At 39.3% G+C, this 14,982-nt stretch overlaps 1 long non-coding RNA gene across 3 annotated transcripts in view; it reads right to left on the bottom strand.

Annotated features, from left to right (window-relative positions):
* Positions 1-1,765: 1,765 nt before the first annotated feature.
* The window catches only part of LOC138293521 (uncharacterized), a 945,691-nt gene continuing 932,474 nt past the window's right edge, over positions 1,766-14,982 (bottom strand). For all 3 annotated transcript variants that reach the window (XR_011203027.1, XR_011203026.1, XR_011203028.1), the window contains 2 exons: positions 7,792-7,935; positions 1,766-5,325 (listed from right to left, as the gene is read on the bottom strand). This is a non-coding gene — a long non-coding RNA (uncharacterized lncRNA). The remainder of the gene's footprint in view (positions 5,326-7,791; positions 7,936-14,982) is intronic.

Here is a 14,982-nt window from a genome sequence, read left to right as displayed (position 1 = left end):
GTGACTGGCTGAATGTATGAGCAATTGTAGAGGTTAGTAAATGGTAAGTAGCTATATGTGCAAGTGACTAGCTGCATGACTGGCTGTATGGGTGATTGAATGGGTGAATAAGTGTCTTTATATGTGTTTTAGTGGGTGCATGGCTGTCTGTATGGGTAGGTGACTGGATGCACGAGTACCTGCCTGGACGAGTGAATGGGTGCATAAGTGAATATATTGATACCTGACTGGGTGCATTTATGTATTAATGAAGCAACAAGTAATTACTTATCTTCATTAGTTCAACAAAATTGTACTTTCATCTGTATGAAAAAGAAAAAAGACAAACAATAGTTAAAAGTTTGACATTATTAAATGTATTAAAACTTGTAACCTGCAATTTAAAATATATAATAATTAACAAAACACAAGCACCCTTTTATTTTTAATACAGCAATTACACACATTATGTAGACATGTTATGGCCCCTTGTCCACTGTTCTCAGCTGATATACTTCATTTGTATAAAATAAATGTGTATAGCTGCTCATCACTGAACACTGGGGCGGAGCGGGGGGACAGTCATATAGACTTGAAAAACACCCTAAACACATAGTACATTACTTAAAATTAACAATACTATTCATAAGAAGTCTAACTTATCAATATTTCTCCTCAAATAACTATTATTTGCACCCACTGCAATTTCTGAATAAAATGTACTTATCCTATAATTACTGTACTAAAATAGAGTACAGATTCTACAATGATTTTGGTATAAGTATTTTTTTCATAGAAGCAGCATTAAGAACTTCATCTGCAGTTGTTTTTTCCATACCTCTTTGTGACATCACCCTTGATAGGCCGAGTGATACCTTTAGCAGTGATAAATGATAAACAGAGAAGGCTGTATACATTTTAATCAAATTACATTGTATGAAATGTTTCTGAAGACATCACCCTTTGTTAGGCCGAATGATGTCAGAAGTAGTAATGATCCACATACAAAGAAGACTATGTTCAATAATATCCTACTCATGTACCTCAGAACTTTGGTCGAAGAAACAATAAATAAGAATTCGGAAGTTTGAAAGGTAGTTTTTGATTAAATTGCAGAGACTGCTATCATTGCATTCTGTTCATCCATTTTGAATCTTCAAATATACAGTATAATGCCCTGAGGTAATGTTTATACCTTTATGGAAGATGATAGCCAAAGTACAATATGTTCTACCAGAAACAGAAATTTGGCCAGCTTTAAAGTTGGTAATTTTGGTATCCAATTTTGTTTCATCAGCTCTGCATCATTGTAACATAGCTATAATATATTTACCACTCCTCTATATAACCAATCTAGAGTATACATTTGAATTGAAATTTGCACACATCATAATTTGATCACTCTTTTTTAATTAATTTTTCAAAAGACACACGGGTCATTATGACCTGGCGATGAGTGGTAATGTGGTGGCAGTACCACCAACAGGCTGGCGGTACATACCGCCACATTATGAGAATGGTGGGTTGGCTGTAGCCTACCCGCCACTTCTCCACTCAGACCGCCATGGGGGTAGCAGCCGCCAGGCCGGAGATGTCAATCTCCAGCCCGGCAGCTGCTACAGTACCGCCGGCGGCATTTTGAGCCAGCCTACCACCATGGTTTTCGTGGTGTTGCTGGCGGTAGGCCCTACCGGTGACAGGGAATTTCTTCCATGTCACTGGTAGGTGGCTCACACAAACCCTCAACACTCCCCACCACCCCTCCATTCACACTACCCCCCTTTCGATCCTCTCACCCCCCATACAAGCACCACGCATACACCCACTCACTCACACTGGCATACACGCATTCATACACGCATACATCCAGTCATGCTCGCACACATTTGTACACACATTCACACTGATATGCAGACACACAGTCACATTACCATTTTTACACACATTCACACACATGCATACACCCACACAAACAACACTACACACACAGATGCATTCACGCACATACTCACACATTCATGCACACAACCCCACACACAACACCCCCGACCCCACTCCCCTGTCGGAAGCCCAACTTACCTTCTTCCAGGTGGTCTGCCGGCAGGGAACAGGAAGGGGCGGTGCTACCACCAGCAGCGCCCGCCAGCAGAACACCGCCAGGCCGTATCACAGGTCATGATATGGCTGGCGGCATTCTACTGGCGTGGCGGTGCTGGTGGTAGCAGCACCAGCTTACCACCATCCACCAGTATGATCACTGCCAGATTTCCACCATTCTTGTGGCGGCAGTCCCGCAGTGATTATAGTATGGTGGACAGACAGTAGCTGCGGTGACTGGATTTTGGCAGCTGTCACCGCACCAGTAGGCAGTTTTTACCACCAATAACATAATGAGGGCAACAGTTTTGCAATCTGGGAGAGTTAAATACAAAAATCGCTCAGATTCAATTTCAGTACTCGATGTGAAAGAGCAAGCTTCACACTCATGATTCCATGTATAACTGAGTCCAAATATATCATCAATATTCACATTTTCTTATTCTGAAATTCCAAGGATCACAATAATAAACTCTTGTGCATCTTGTTGAGCATTTAGAGTAAATATAACAGAGCCACTATATTTCCCCACAACTTTTCTAATTTCTGAAGCAGTTTGCATTACAATTCTGTTAAGAGATAAATGTTCAAGACAATTAAACAGTGCTGTACGCAATGTGTTCTGTGGTTTTTCCTGGATTGCATTTACAAAATGTGGGAGATGGAACAGAACATTCAGAACAACATTAGCATGCAGTTAACGCCAGTAGTGTTACCTAACTGGTACCGAACAATGTCTGTCTTTTTCCACTTTTCGTTTCTTAACGCTTTCTTCTTTAGCTGTGCTTTCAGCCTTTTGTGTAATCTTTTTTCCTTCTTTCGTCAATCTCACTTAGGACATAATATATTTTTCTCATAAACAGGATATCGACCTAAATAAGGAGCATAATCTGTTGTACTCTCTGACACACTTTGCATCTGCACTAAGCTTGCTCTCATCAAAATTAACCAGAAACAAACCAGATAATGGTTGAACTCTAGACAATGCTACATATGGCATTCCCTCTTTAAAAACTGTACTTCCAGTATTTAATAATGCAGCATCAACACTTAACCCTTGAGACTTGTGGGTCATAACAGCATATGCTAGACAAACTGGAAACTGTTTTTGTCTAACATACAAATCTTTTGCAAGCAAAAAGTGCACAAAGCATCGTCTAATCTGTTTCATGCCATCAACCTGATCAAATTTTATAGCTAAGAATTCAACCTGACCCTTGTCAGAACTCCTACTCTAATGTCCTTTAGCATGTTTCCATACTCCATGTCAGAGGCTTGACGCATATTTTTTACAAGTTCTTCGTATTGAAAATATTGCCAAATGTTTACATTGCCAATACTTCCCAATAGGTTTTGAGTCTCTTCATGTGAAAGAGTTTTGAAAACAGGCTGTCCTTTTACTGGAGTAAGTTGTAATAGGTCTCCAAAAAATCAAATGTTTTCCTTGAAACAACATCGTATTCAGTTTTTAAAATCTCCTGCATTCGAAGGTGGACAAAGGCAAGCATTAGATTTGAAAACATGCTTACCTCATCAATAATAAAAAGCTTCATTTTCCTCAAATCGCTTGCTACCTTGACAAGCTTCACCTGATAACTTCTGATATTCCAGTTTGTCATGTTCAACTGACAGCATTAAAAGTCTATATAGAGTAATTCCTCTGATATTGTGTGCAGCTAGTCCAGTAGGTGTTGTTACTACACGATAAGTTAGACTCTGTAGTCTTCTGTAGATAAGTTGAGATAACTTTCATTAAAAAGCTTTTTCCACTGCCAGCTTGATCACTAATATATAATAGTATAGGCTTGAAAGATGAGCAATTGCATTCCTTCTTCTCATGTTGTAATCCATGTTCTATTTTACCTTTTACTTCAATATAAATCTCATTTTGATCATTGTTCAGTTGGCCAACTAACTGTTCCAGATCTAGTGAATCTTATCCAGCTTGTTCCATTGAAGTTTCAACTTAATTCATACCTATTATAGCTTCATTTTCAATAATAAGTTTTCCAAGAGGATCCTGACTTGAAGGGCCTGAGCTTTGGCTGCTTTGAGAGCTGTCCTTAGCTATCTCTGGTGCAATCATGTCTTCCTGTTGGATCTCATAATTTAACATTTTTAAGTAGTTATTGAACATAGGGCATTGAATACTATCTTTGGCAGCATTAAAATAATCTTCGTATCAGTTGTAATCCCCAAGTAATTCCAATTCACTATGCCAAGGTTTGAACAACTGAAGAAGTGCTAAATAAAAAAAAACAATTTTTTAATTATTTAGAAAGGCCAATTCCAATGGTTAATTACATTTTGTTTTTCGTATTTCACCAAGCATCCACCACAACCATGAACTGCATATTTTCCTTCTTCTGTGTTCTCAGATAGATTACTGCATTTTTGAAGAATTGTATAAAGACACTTGTACTCTATTTGTTGGTTTCTTCTTGGATAGTTTGTATCCAACATATTTGATTTCACAAAATCTGTATTTTCTGGTCAAACTCTGCCAGATACTGAATTTCAGGAAAGGAAAAAAAAATATTTTTCTTGTGGTAGACAGACCAAGGCTAACCCACACAATTCCTTTGGACTTTGAAAGTATTTTCAAGCTAAACTAATACAATGTCTTGCTGTCTTCTCTGCAGAAACCTCCTCCCACATCTCCTTCATTTCAATTTTCTCTGATTTTGTCTTGTATTATGTGACGTACCGAGCCACAGCAAAGGAACTGTCTGCAACAGGTTGAATGTCCATGTTAGCATTCACATTTTTAAACTAACCGGATTGCAGTCATTATTATATTTGGAATCTTCACTTCTTTTTAAATTGTATGTGTTCTTTGGTGATTTCCGTGTTAGTGTATGTCTCAATGAAGACAAGAAGCTATTTACTCTTCCTTTTGAAATAACAGTTCGTGGAAATCCAAATCAACATTGTGTCTAAAAATGTTCTTTGGATCTGTATCTACGAAAACAATACTTCCCACATCTATGTTTTTGAAAACGCAAACCCTGTTCTCTGAGACCTTTGTCAGCACTCTGTTTTGGTACACTACATGTAACATACTGTCCTATAAAAGACAAAACAGAGTCATCACTTTCTGATCCAAACTTGGGAGCATCTTTTATTCATAGTAGCATGTGAATATGAGGAGCACCACTAGCCTGGTGCTCTTTCCGCCAAAAGAAATCACTTACTTCTCCAATAGGAGGATTGGTTTTGTTGCAGATGAAAGCAAGCATAGCTTGGAACCTGTGGTTAAAATATTTGCAAACGTTAGCAGGAAGTAATGAGCAGAGTTCTCCAGCTGTCTTCAAATTAACATCTTTTAGATTCTGCTTCTCTCAAGAATTCAATAAGATCATCTCAGGCATACTCTGCACAACTCAATGTCAAAAACCACATTGGTGGTACTAGGTTTCTCAGCATACATTTTACTTTTCTATGACGACAGAACCAGTATTCAATGGTACCACGTTGGTACGCCATTAAATTAATTAAGTTATAATCCAAGTTTAAATCCTTTTCTGACTTGCAGACATATTTTGAAGATGAACATTTGTTTTCAAGATATGATTTGCTGCCTATGAGAGTCCTGACAAGTCACGTTCAAATAAAAGGTGGAATATTTATGGAATACACTGTCTAAATCTTGGATCTTCTGAGAATAATCTTGTTGATCGGTATTTAGCTGTTGGTATTTGTATAGGCCGATCATATCACCGACCTCCTAGTCCTGCAGGAAACAAATTTGGAAAGCAGCGAGCTTCCAAGCTCTTTTCCCACATACTCATTGGAGCTCCTTTAGCTTGCTTCATCTGGTAAAGGTCTATAGCATCACCAATTACTTCTTCTGAATGTAATAGATGGATGCCATAGTGCTCATAGATTTTTTCTGAACAGATAAATCTACTTTTTCTATTTGTCCCCTTGCAGACAAACTCTCTTCATCATCATCAGCATTTTCAATATGATTCTGCACAGCAACATCTTTATATTAAACATTATTTTGTAACAGGTATAATGTGGCTCGTTTAACTTTATTAACATCAACTAACTCTTGCCAAATTGTCTTTTTCTAAGTAGGTACACCATTTACCAACTAGTAGGTAGTTCTTCATTATCTTTCTCAACGTCTTGAATTTCAACATTTTTTTACGTCTAATGGCAAATACACTACTCTTCCTTTAAGGCCTTTCAATAACTCTGTTGCAGGCAATTTACCTGTCCTTGGTTCGAAATGTACAACTGCTTGAAGTAAATGTACAAATTGTATAAGGATAGATTCATACACATTTAAATCTTCCAGTTGTTCTGGGACAGTTTTAAGTTATAGTCCGTTATACACTGCTCTCGCTGATGTTCTCTGTTCCTCTAAATTGTCATAGCAGTACTTAAAAATTACTTGTCAGATAGACAAATCGAAACATTCTTCTACATAGAAATTAGCAGGACGTTCTTGCCACTTTTCCTTGTTTTTCCCTTCAGTTTTTGAAAGCACATCTACATTTCATGTTTGTATCTTATAGTGAGTGTATCTACAGCACATGCAAACATAGTCTGGCTTCTCACAACTAGATGTATTGAATTTTGTAATCTCTTCCTAGAAATTCTCAGTACCAATTCCTGAACTCTCTTCTCATTATCTCTACCTAAAAAAATCCCTATTCACATTACTGTCCTGTTCAGGACCAAAGAACCAAAACTAGACATCATCAAAAACCTTTTGTAGCTTTTGTACAGTGTCATGCACAAGTACTCTATTCATCTCTCCTAAGCATAGCGCTGGAGACTTCATATAGTAAAGTCTCCTAACAAAACTTCTCATCTTTGAATGGTGAACTGCTAACGTTTTAAAGTGATGAAAGGTGCTCTGACACACGTTCCTAGATAAACATGGTGAAGAATGCCCTTGTAAATGTGTTAGATTTCTTAATTTGAAAGGATTTAAGCCTTGTAAAATGGACATTTTTCTCTTAAGATTTCTACTTGGAAATTCATGTACAAAAGCTCGTCATAAATCAATAGATTGTTGCCGAATGGTACAAATACTGCTACACATCCACTGGTAAATAGGTCCATGTGTACATCTCCCCTGAACATATTCCTTTTATCAATGTTTCCTTATCTCTAGGAACAATCTTTTCTTTTTCAATTGGAGTCCCTTCCTTCATTTCATAACATCCACCAGTTGAATCCACTGCATGTACTAATGTAGTCTCTTGCAAATATGCTTCTTCATTAAAGTAAGGTTCTGTGCTGGATGAATACTTCCATTCTCCACTTAATATTTTACAAAAATTACTTTTATTAACAACTCTTTTCATTTGGCTGCATCTTTTCATACCCAGCACCATTTTGTCCAAGGCTCTCATCCTATTGATTATCAAAATGAAAAGTTTCCTCTTCAAGTCAAACGCCTTATCAACTATATCCTCAACAATTTCTTTTTTGTTTCAGTACTTTTGTTCTCTTTCTGTATTTCTCCATATTCTTAATAAGATTCTGAATTACTCTAACACGAAAGATTCTCACTCTAATTTCCTTGAACTGTTGCTGCCTGCTGATTGAGCTTTTAGCTTTCTTGTATGACTTCTGTCTATTCTCAACTATTTTTACTTTGTACAAATGCTTTACAAGTTTTATGTTTCTTTTCTGCATCTTGCAAATATTTCAGTTTGCCACATACAGTTTTTAAATATTTTTTGGTTGGCTTACCAGTAACTTCTTTGTGTTTACTGACATTCTCCACATGTTTTTGTTTTTTCATGAGCTGCAAGTAGATAATATAAATTGTGCACTTTCTTTTTCTATTGTATTTTGATCAGCATTTTTCAAATCTCTTCCAATGCAGAAATAGATCTGGGCAAATCAAGAAAATATTTCAGAATTGCTTCTTTATAAAATCGTCTCATTTTGTCCATAACAAAAACATTCTTTTCAACAACCCAGGCAGGATGGCGAAAGAGTCTTTCCATTATACCTATCCACAAATTTCAACATCATTACAATGGCAAACAAGAAAAATTCATGTTATTTTCACAAATAGTGTACATTCTTCACATGTTAAGATAAAGTTAGGCAACAATATACATCAGTACCTACACTTCTTGACAGGGCATAGCTCCTAGAAATCTGCACCTTTATATCTTTTAGTATAATCACATATGATACCCACGGTACTGGAAATACGCAATTCTGAGGCTGCAGCGATTTTTGTATAGTTAGACATTAGCCGCAATTGCCACATAAATCCATCATCTGTCACATAATCTGCAGATTTTACGAAAAATAAATATTTAGTTTCTAGCTCAAACTGTACTACAATTAGTAAAAATACAGCACATGAGTTGCCGCTCAGTGTAAGGCTCTTTTCATAGTTATATTTTTGTTGCTATCTTGCTATATTTGGGTGTTGATGTGGTACTAATTAGGTCCAACAATACTCACAAAATTTTAGCAAGTTTAAAAATGACAAAATAATAAAGTAATAGTATCAAAAACTCTGCTGCACTATGCCACATAATTTTGATTTTCTTGGTCCATAATTGACTCAACCCTACCACACAATTTGGCCCTTCCCTGCCGCATAATTCCAGTACCCTCCACTATACCTTTTATACCTTACAAACCTATTTAAAGCATCACCTGTATAAAAAAAAAAACTATCATGCTTCACAAGACTTTCCACATAAAAAGTCAATTTCAATTTTCAAACATTGTCCCAAAAGCTCTACTACCATATTATAAATATTTTTCTATTAAATAATCAAGATCTATGTCAGTAGACCTTACTTACAATAGTGTTTTTACATATAATGTACAGTTTTTTTAACTTTAATTAATGGACACAGCTCGCTCTAAAAATAATACTGGAATTTACGTACCTGTAAATATCTTTGGATGATAGATAAATCATGGTCACAGTGTTCCTTCTCCTTTTTTTAAAGTGAATAAAAACTCAGAATAACAATGGTAGCCCACTCTCACTCCAAGGAAGCAGTAATGGCACCCTATTCACCTTTGCTCTCTGTGATAGTTATCAAATCACAAGCTCTGTTGCATGTTTTATTTATGTTAGACTACTTTTCAATGGTTACTGTGTGTTAACTCTATCTTGTGCTCTTAGTCAAAAGCCCAATTTCCAACTGTGTGATGCTCCAGTTTTGACTCCTTCACGTCCCTCTGCGCGGACACCCTGTGTAATATTACACTGGAGTTGCAAATTCAGTTGTGGATAAAAAAAACATATTTCTCATTGTTTTCTTCAACATTTTTCACTACATTATGAAAATACACATGATATTTATCTAGGAAAATCTTTTCTTTTAAAACCTACTCCGCCATAATCTCTATTTTACTAATATATGTTTGTCTCCTTTAACAGCTCTTCTCACCCCCCACACTGAGGGGGTCATTTTGAGCCAAACTCCTGCAGTCAGGTTGTTGCCAGTGCGGCCGCATTCCAGCGTGCCCCATTACAAGTTCCCTGCTGGGTCAGCGGGCAGAAATGGTGTTTGTGCCGGCTGGCCAGCGGGGAACAGCCCACAACATTGATGCCGGCTCATGATGGAGCAGGCGGCAATGTTGCGGTACGTAGGGTGCAACAACACCTGTCCCGCTTTTCACTGTCTGCATAGCAGACAGTGAAAAGCACGACGGGGCAGTCCATGGGGGCCCCGACAGCCCGTCTCCACCAGCTTTTACATGGCGGTGCAAGCGCCATGTAAAAGCTTGCAGAGAGGGGGCTTGTAATCCCCAGGTAGCACTGCATGCAACGCTTCCCTGGTGGATTAGGACCGCCAGCACTGCCAGTACCTCCAGTGGAGGGAAACTGGCGGTACTGATGGTCCGACAGTGGCCGAACCGCCACGGCCATAATGTGGCGGTCTGTAGACCGGCAGAGTCGTAAAGTTGGCCTGAATGTCCACAGGTGCCATAGCAACCTCCACTAGACCACTGTACAAAAGTTCAAAAGTTCACTACATTTATTGCTAGAAACAGACTAGCTTTACTGTATGCTGCAGCAGGGGTGTTTTACAGCCAGTAAGTATAACCATATTAAAAATGAAGTTACAGGAGTTAAAAAAATAAGAACCAATCACAAAATGACTAACTTCTATTTGTTAGTCACAACCTTCTTTAATACATAACTCTTTTCACAACATCGAATCAAATACATGCATTTTTTTAAATCTGCAAGTCCCTCCATTTTAATCACCTCACATTTTGATACCTCCTTCATTCATCTGCAGCCTTCTTCTGTGTGCAACAGCTCCTATCCTTGAAAATGTTCAGTGTGTGGATTGTAGGTCACAACTATGTTTTTTTGGCTAGTGAGTATGCAAGAAAAAGAGGCGTTGACAGGCACCTGGGTTTGCCTAGTGTGGATATTACTTGGGTTGGCCAGAGAGGATTAAGGTGGCAGCAATTGCTTCCATTGGTTGGATGCATTAAAAGGACCCAGCCCGTTCACCTCATCATTGTGCACTGTGGTGGTAATGACCTGGGCACACTGACTGGAGTAGGAATAGAAGTACTAATGAAGGATACCTTTGTTCAATTAATGCACCTTTTCCCTCACACTGTCTTTGTGCTCTCTAATATATGCCAGAAGGAGAAATGGAAGTGGTCAACTCAATTCTGTCCACAAGTAGACAAGGCTAGGAAACATGTTAATAAAACCATTTCAGCATTTCTAAGAGACCATAGCATGGGCTTAGTGTACAAAAATAACTTCCACTTTGACATGGATGGCATATACAGAAGCATTGGTGTTCACTTCACAGATTAGGGCAACAGAGTATTTCTGAGTAACTTAAAACTGTGCATTCACTCATATATGCACAAAACATATACAGCCAACAAACACAAAGGCTCTTCTTAGAGCCACCCTACATTCCAACCACTTTTTAAATTTTAAAGAAACTCTGAGTTCTTTTTAAAAAAAACTAATTAGAGTTGTGACTATGTCGCGGGTTTGCAAACCAAAAGTACAATTGAATGCACAATACCCAACATATTTTTCTTACGTTTTTATTTATTATCTATATGTAACACTACATTCTGGAATGCATCACATGAAATAAAATTACCTATTATTACTCAATGGAGAAAGTTCTGAGTGGGTCTCTGAGTTGGTGCATGAATGTGTGGGTGGGTCTGTCAGTGGGTACATAACTATCTGAGAGGGTCTGTGAGTGGGTGCATGAGTCTCTAATTGGATCTGTGAGTGAGTGCATGAGCCTCTGAGTGGGTCTGTGAGTTTTTCAGTGGGTCTGTGAGAGGATGCGTGAGGCTCTCAGTAGATGTTGAGTAAATGCATGAGTCTCTCAGTGGGTCTGTGAGTGAATTTGTGAGTGTTTGAATGGGTATGTGAGTTTCTGCATGAGGCTGCGAGTGGTTCTCTGAGTGGGTGCATGAGGTTCTCAGTGGGTTTGTGAGTGGGTGGAAGAGTCTGAGTGAATATGTGAGTGGGTGCATGAGTGTCTTAGTGGGTCTTTCAGTAGGTATGTGACTATCTAAGTGGATCTGTCAGTGGGTATGTGAGTGTCTGAGTGGGTGTGTGAGTGGCTGCATGAGGTTCTGAGTGGATCTGTGAGTGGGTGCATGAGGTTCTGAGTCAGTTTGTGAGTGGGTGTAAGAGTCTCTAAGTGGGTCTGTGACTGGGTGCATGACTGCCTGAGAGTGTCTAAGAATGAGTGCATAAGTCTCTCAGTAGGCCTGTCAGTGACTGTATGAGTGTTTGAGTGGGTCTGTGAATGGGCACATCAGGTTCTGAGTGCGTTTGTAAGTGGATGGAAGAATCTCTGAGTAGGTTTGCCACTGGGTACATCAGTCTCTCAGTGGGTTTGTTAGTGGGTGCATCAGTGTCTGAGTAGGTCTGTGAGTGAGTGCATGAGTGTGTGAGTGGGTCTGTGAGTGACTGTGTGAGTGTTTCAGTGGTTCTGTGAGTGCGTTCATGAGACTCTCAGTGGATTTCTGAGTAAATGCAGGAGTCACTCAGTGGGTCTCTGAGTGGGTGTGTCAGTGTCTCAGTGGGTCTCTGAATGGAAGCATGAACGTCCAAGTGGTTCTGTGAGTTGCTACATGACTATCTCAGTGGGTCTGTGACTGACTGTGACAGTGTGTGCTGCATTATCTGCTGAAATACATGTATTTTTCTTTCATTGGCAGGGTTTGCGACTCTGTCGCGACGTAACACGGGGGCTGCGCTGAGCACCGTTCCGAAGTCATGGATTTACGATTGCCCTAAATAATGAAGGATTTTACCTTTTCAAACTCATAGTATATCCTTTATGAACCCTTACACGATCTCCATGGGGTCAGAGTACATCTACCCTGGGCCCTTTTACCCATTTCTCAAATAAAATCCATCCAACAGGACAGTTGCCTGTCGATAAAATGACAGCCGCAACTTTCTGAACAGCTTGCGCCCAGCCAATCAAACTCCTCCGTTTGGCTTGCAGATTCGCTGAGGTCCACGCCGAATCCGCATTCCTAGATATACAAATTTGTTTTCCCCTTAATTTCTAAAAAAACTACTGAACGACTTTACACCAAAACAAAAAAGGATTTCCTTGTGGATCAGGACCTACCTTTCTGACAAATATGATTTAAATCCATCCAGTAGTTTCAGCGCTATTGCTGTTCAAAACCCTATGGAAAAATGAATGGGGAAAACATGTTTTGGGACCCCCCCTTTTTCTCAGCTCCCCTTGGACGGATCACCCGAAAACGTTACAGACTGCAGCAGATGTGATTTTTTTTTTGTGTAAGTTTCCTGAAGATTCGTCAATCGGCGCCAAATATATAGGCAAGCGAAAAAACGCTTTTTATATTGAACCTAGGTCCTAACTATAACTAAGTAATATATACATTCTACTATATATATATACATATATATATATGTAACAAGAGGAGAAATGTCCTAACAAGCGTGTTGTGGCGCACTTATTTCACCGGTGGTGCTGATTGAAGGCAGGACGTCCGTATTTCAAAAGAAGGGGATTTCTCTTTCACTTTGTCAAGAGAAAAGAACCGCACTCCGTCGTTGTGCAATTAATAATTAAACTTTTATTCCATTCGTGGGATTACAAACAAACAAGTCTTGTTTGTTTGTAATCCCACGAATGGAATAAAAATAGATATATATGTATATATATATATACGTATATATATATATATTTATATATATATATATATATATATATATATATATATATATTTTTTTTTTTTTATTATTATTTTTTTCCACTAAAAAAACAAAGATTACAGGGATGTTATAGTTAGGTCCAGATATAACTCATGACCGACTATCTCCCGCCCTCGCCATGCACAGTTTTTGCATCAATAAGTTTACTGCAAATGTACTGAAGATGCAACAAGTGATGTAATATCTAGGGTAATTAGTGTGTGGCGAGGACGCAAGTTATAGTTACCTTAGGGCATGAATGAATTTCTAAGGTTTTCTTATTAAATTTCCTAACTATAACATCCCTGTAACCTTTGTTTTTTTCAGCAAATTTCTAGGTTTTTTTTTACGTTAAGTAAGATGTCTATCGCAATGCATGGTGGGGTGGTGGGCTGGATGCAGGGCCTGGCCTGGCGTTGTGCTGTCCCCTCCCTCACACCCAAGACTGCAGCTCCTGCCCCCCTCCTCCTTGCCATCCATTGTTGAAATTCATGCCCCTGCTTCCGCAGAGTTCTGTGTGGCTGTTGTCCTGCCCGCCTTAACAGATAGTTTGCGACTCCATTCACCTCCTCCATACCCTCTGTTGTCTGAGTTTATTCACCAGCCCCCTCCCTCCTGCCCTGCATGGCTCGATGGGCTGCCACTGCCCTCCATCTAGTTTGATATCACTGCAAACTCCTCCTGCCCTCCATGATCCAGTGTACCATATTTGCCAACATTTTGAACTTGGTATGAGTGAGATTTTGAAAAAAGAAACTCTAGGGAATTGATTATCCTCATTGATTTACATTGAAAAGGAGGAGATTTTAGGCAGGAGACAGATGAAATAAAGCCCTTCTGGGCTTAGAAACATCAGGCATCTCCTGCCTGAATCCGGTCTGTTGGCATGCAAGGTTGTATTGCCACTGCCTCTTTCTTCTGCCCTCAATTGTCTGTTATATTGTCACAACATCTCTTGCCTGTCCTCCATGGTTGTTTTGTTGCCCCTGCCCCTCTTTCCCCTGCCCTCAATGGTCCGTTGAACGCGGCACTTGACCTCTGCCTCCCCACAGTATTTTAATGAACAACCAGATTGCTAACATTCTATATATGTTACAAAAGCGTGGCACGCCTGACGTCATCTTGATGTAATCAAAACTGTAATATCTAAAGCATTTACTTTACAAATTATAAAAATTAGAGGGTCTTATTCCCATAGAAATTATGGTTAGTGGTTTTAAAAAACTAAAATGTGGGCATATTTTCTGAGTTCTCAAATAGGGACAAAGCACTTTTAAATTATTTGCTATTTTTATGTTTTTTATCCAGTTGATCACTTAATTATATGTTACACTTAGGAGAGAGGATGTGGCGTTACGGCCAGAGACTTTGCAATTGAGGACCCAGGTTCGAGTTTCAGCATCAGCTCCACATCCGGTGATTCTGGGCAGATCACTGTGGGCCTCATTACCAGTTTGGAGGTCACCACCATGTTGGCAGTGGCAATCCGCCGGCCAACGGTCTGGCGGAGCGTACTACCGTATTACGAGTTTTGAGGTTGTACAAACGGAAGACCACCAGCGGTCCGCCGGCACCACCAGGCAGCATAGACCGCCACGGTCACAAGTAAGCATAAACAGGCCAGTGGAAATAGTGTTTCCGCTGGACCCATTACGAGGTTGCACACTGCCAATGTGACTGCCGCAGTCTAACCACCATGTACAAGCTGGCGGAAA

This window comes from Pleurodeles waltl, chromosome 4_2 (genome assembly GCF_031143425.1).
Source record: "Pleurodeles waltl isolate 20211129_DDA chromosome 4_2, aPleWal1.hap1.20221129, whole genome shotgun sequence".
Lineage (NCBI taxonomy): Eukaryota > Metazoa > Chordata > Amphibia > Caudata > Salamandridae > Pleurodeles > Pleurodeles waltl.
This window is presented reverse-complemented; position numbering and strand designations above follow the sequence as displayed.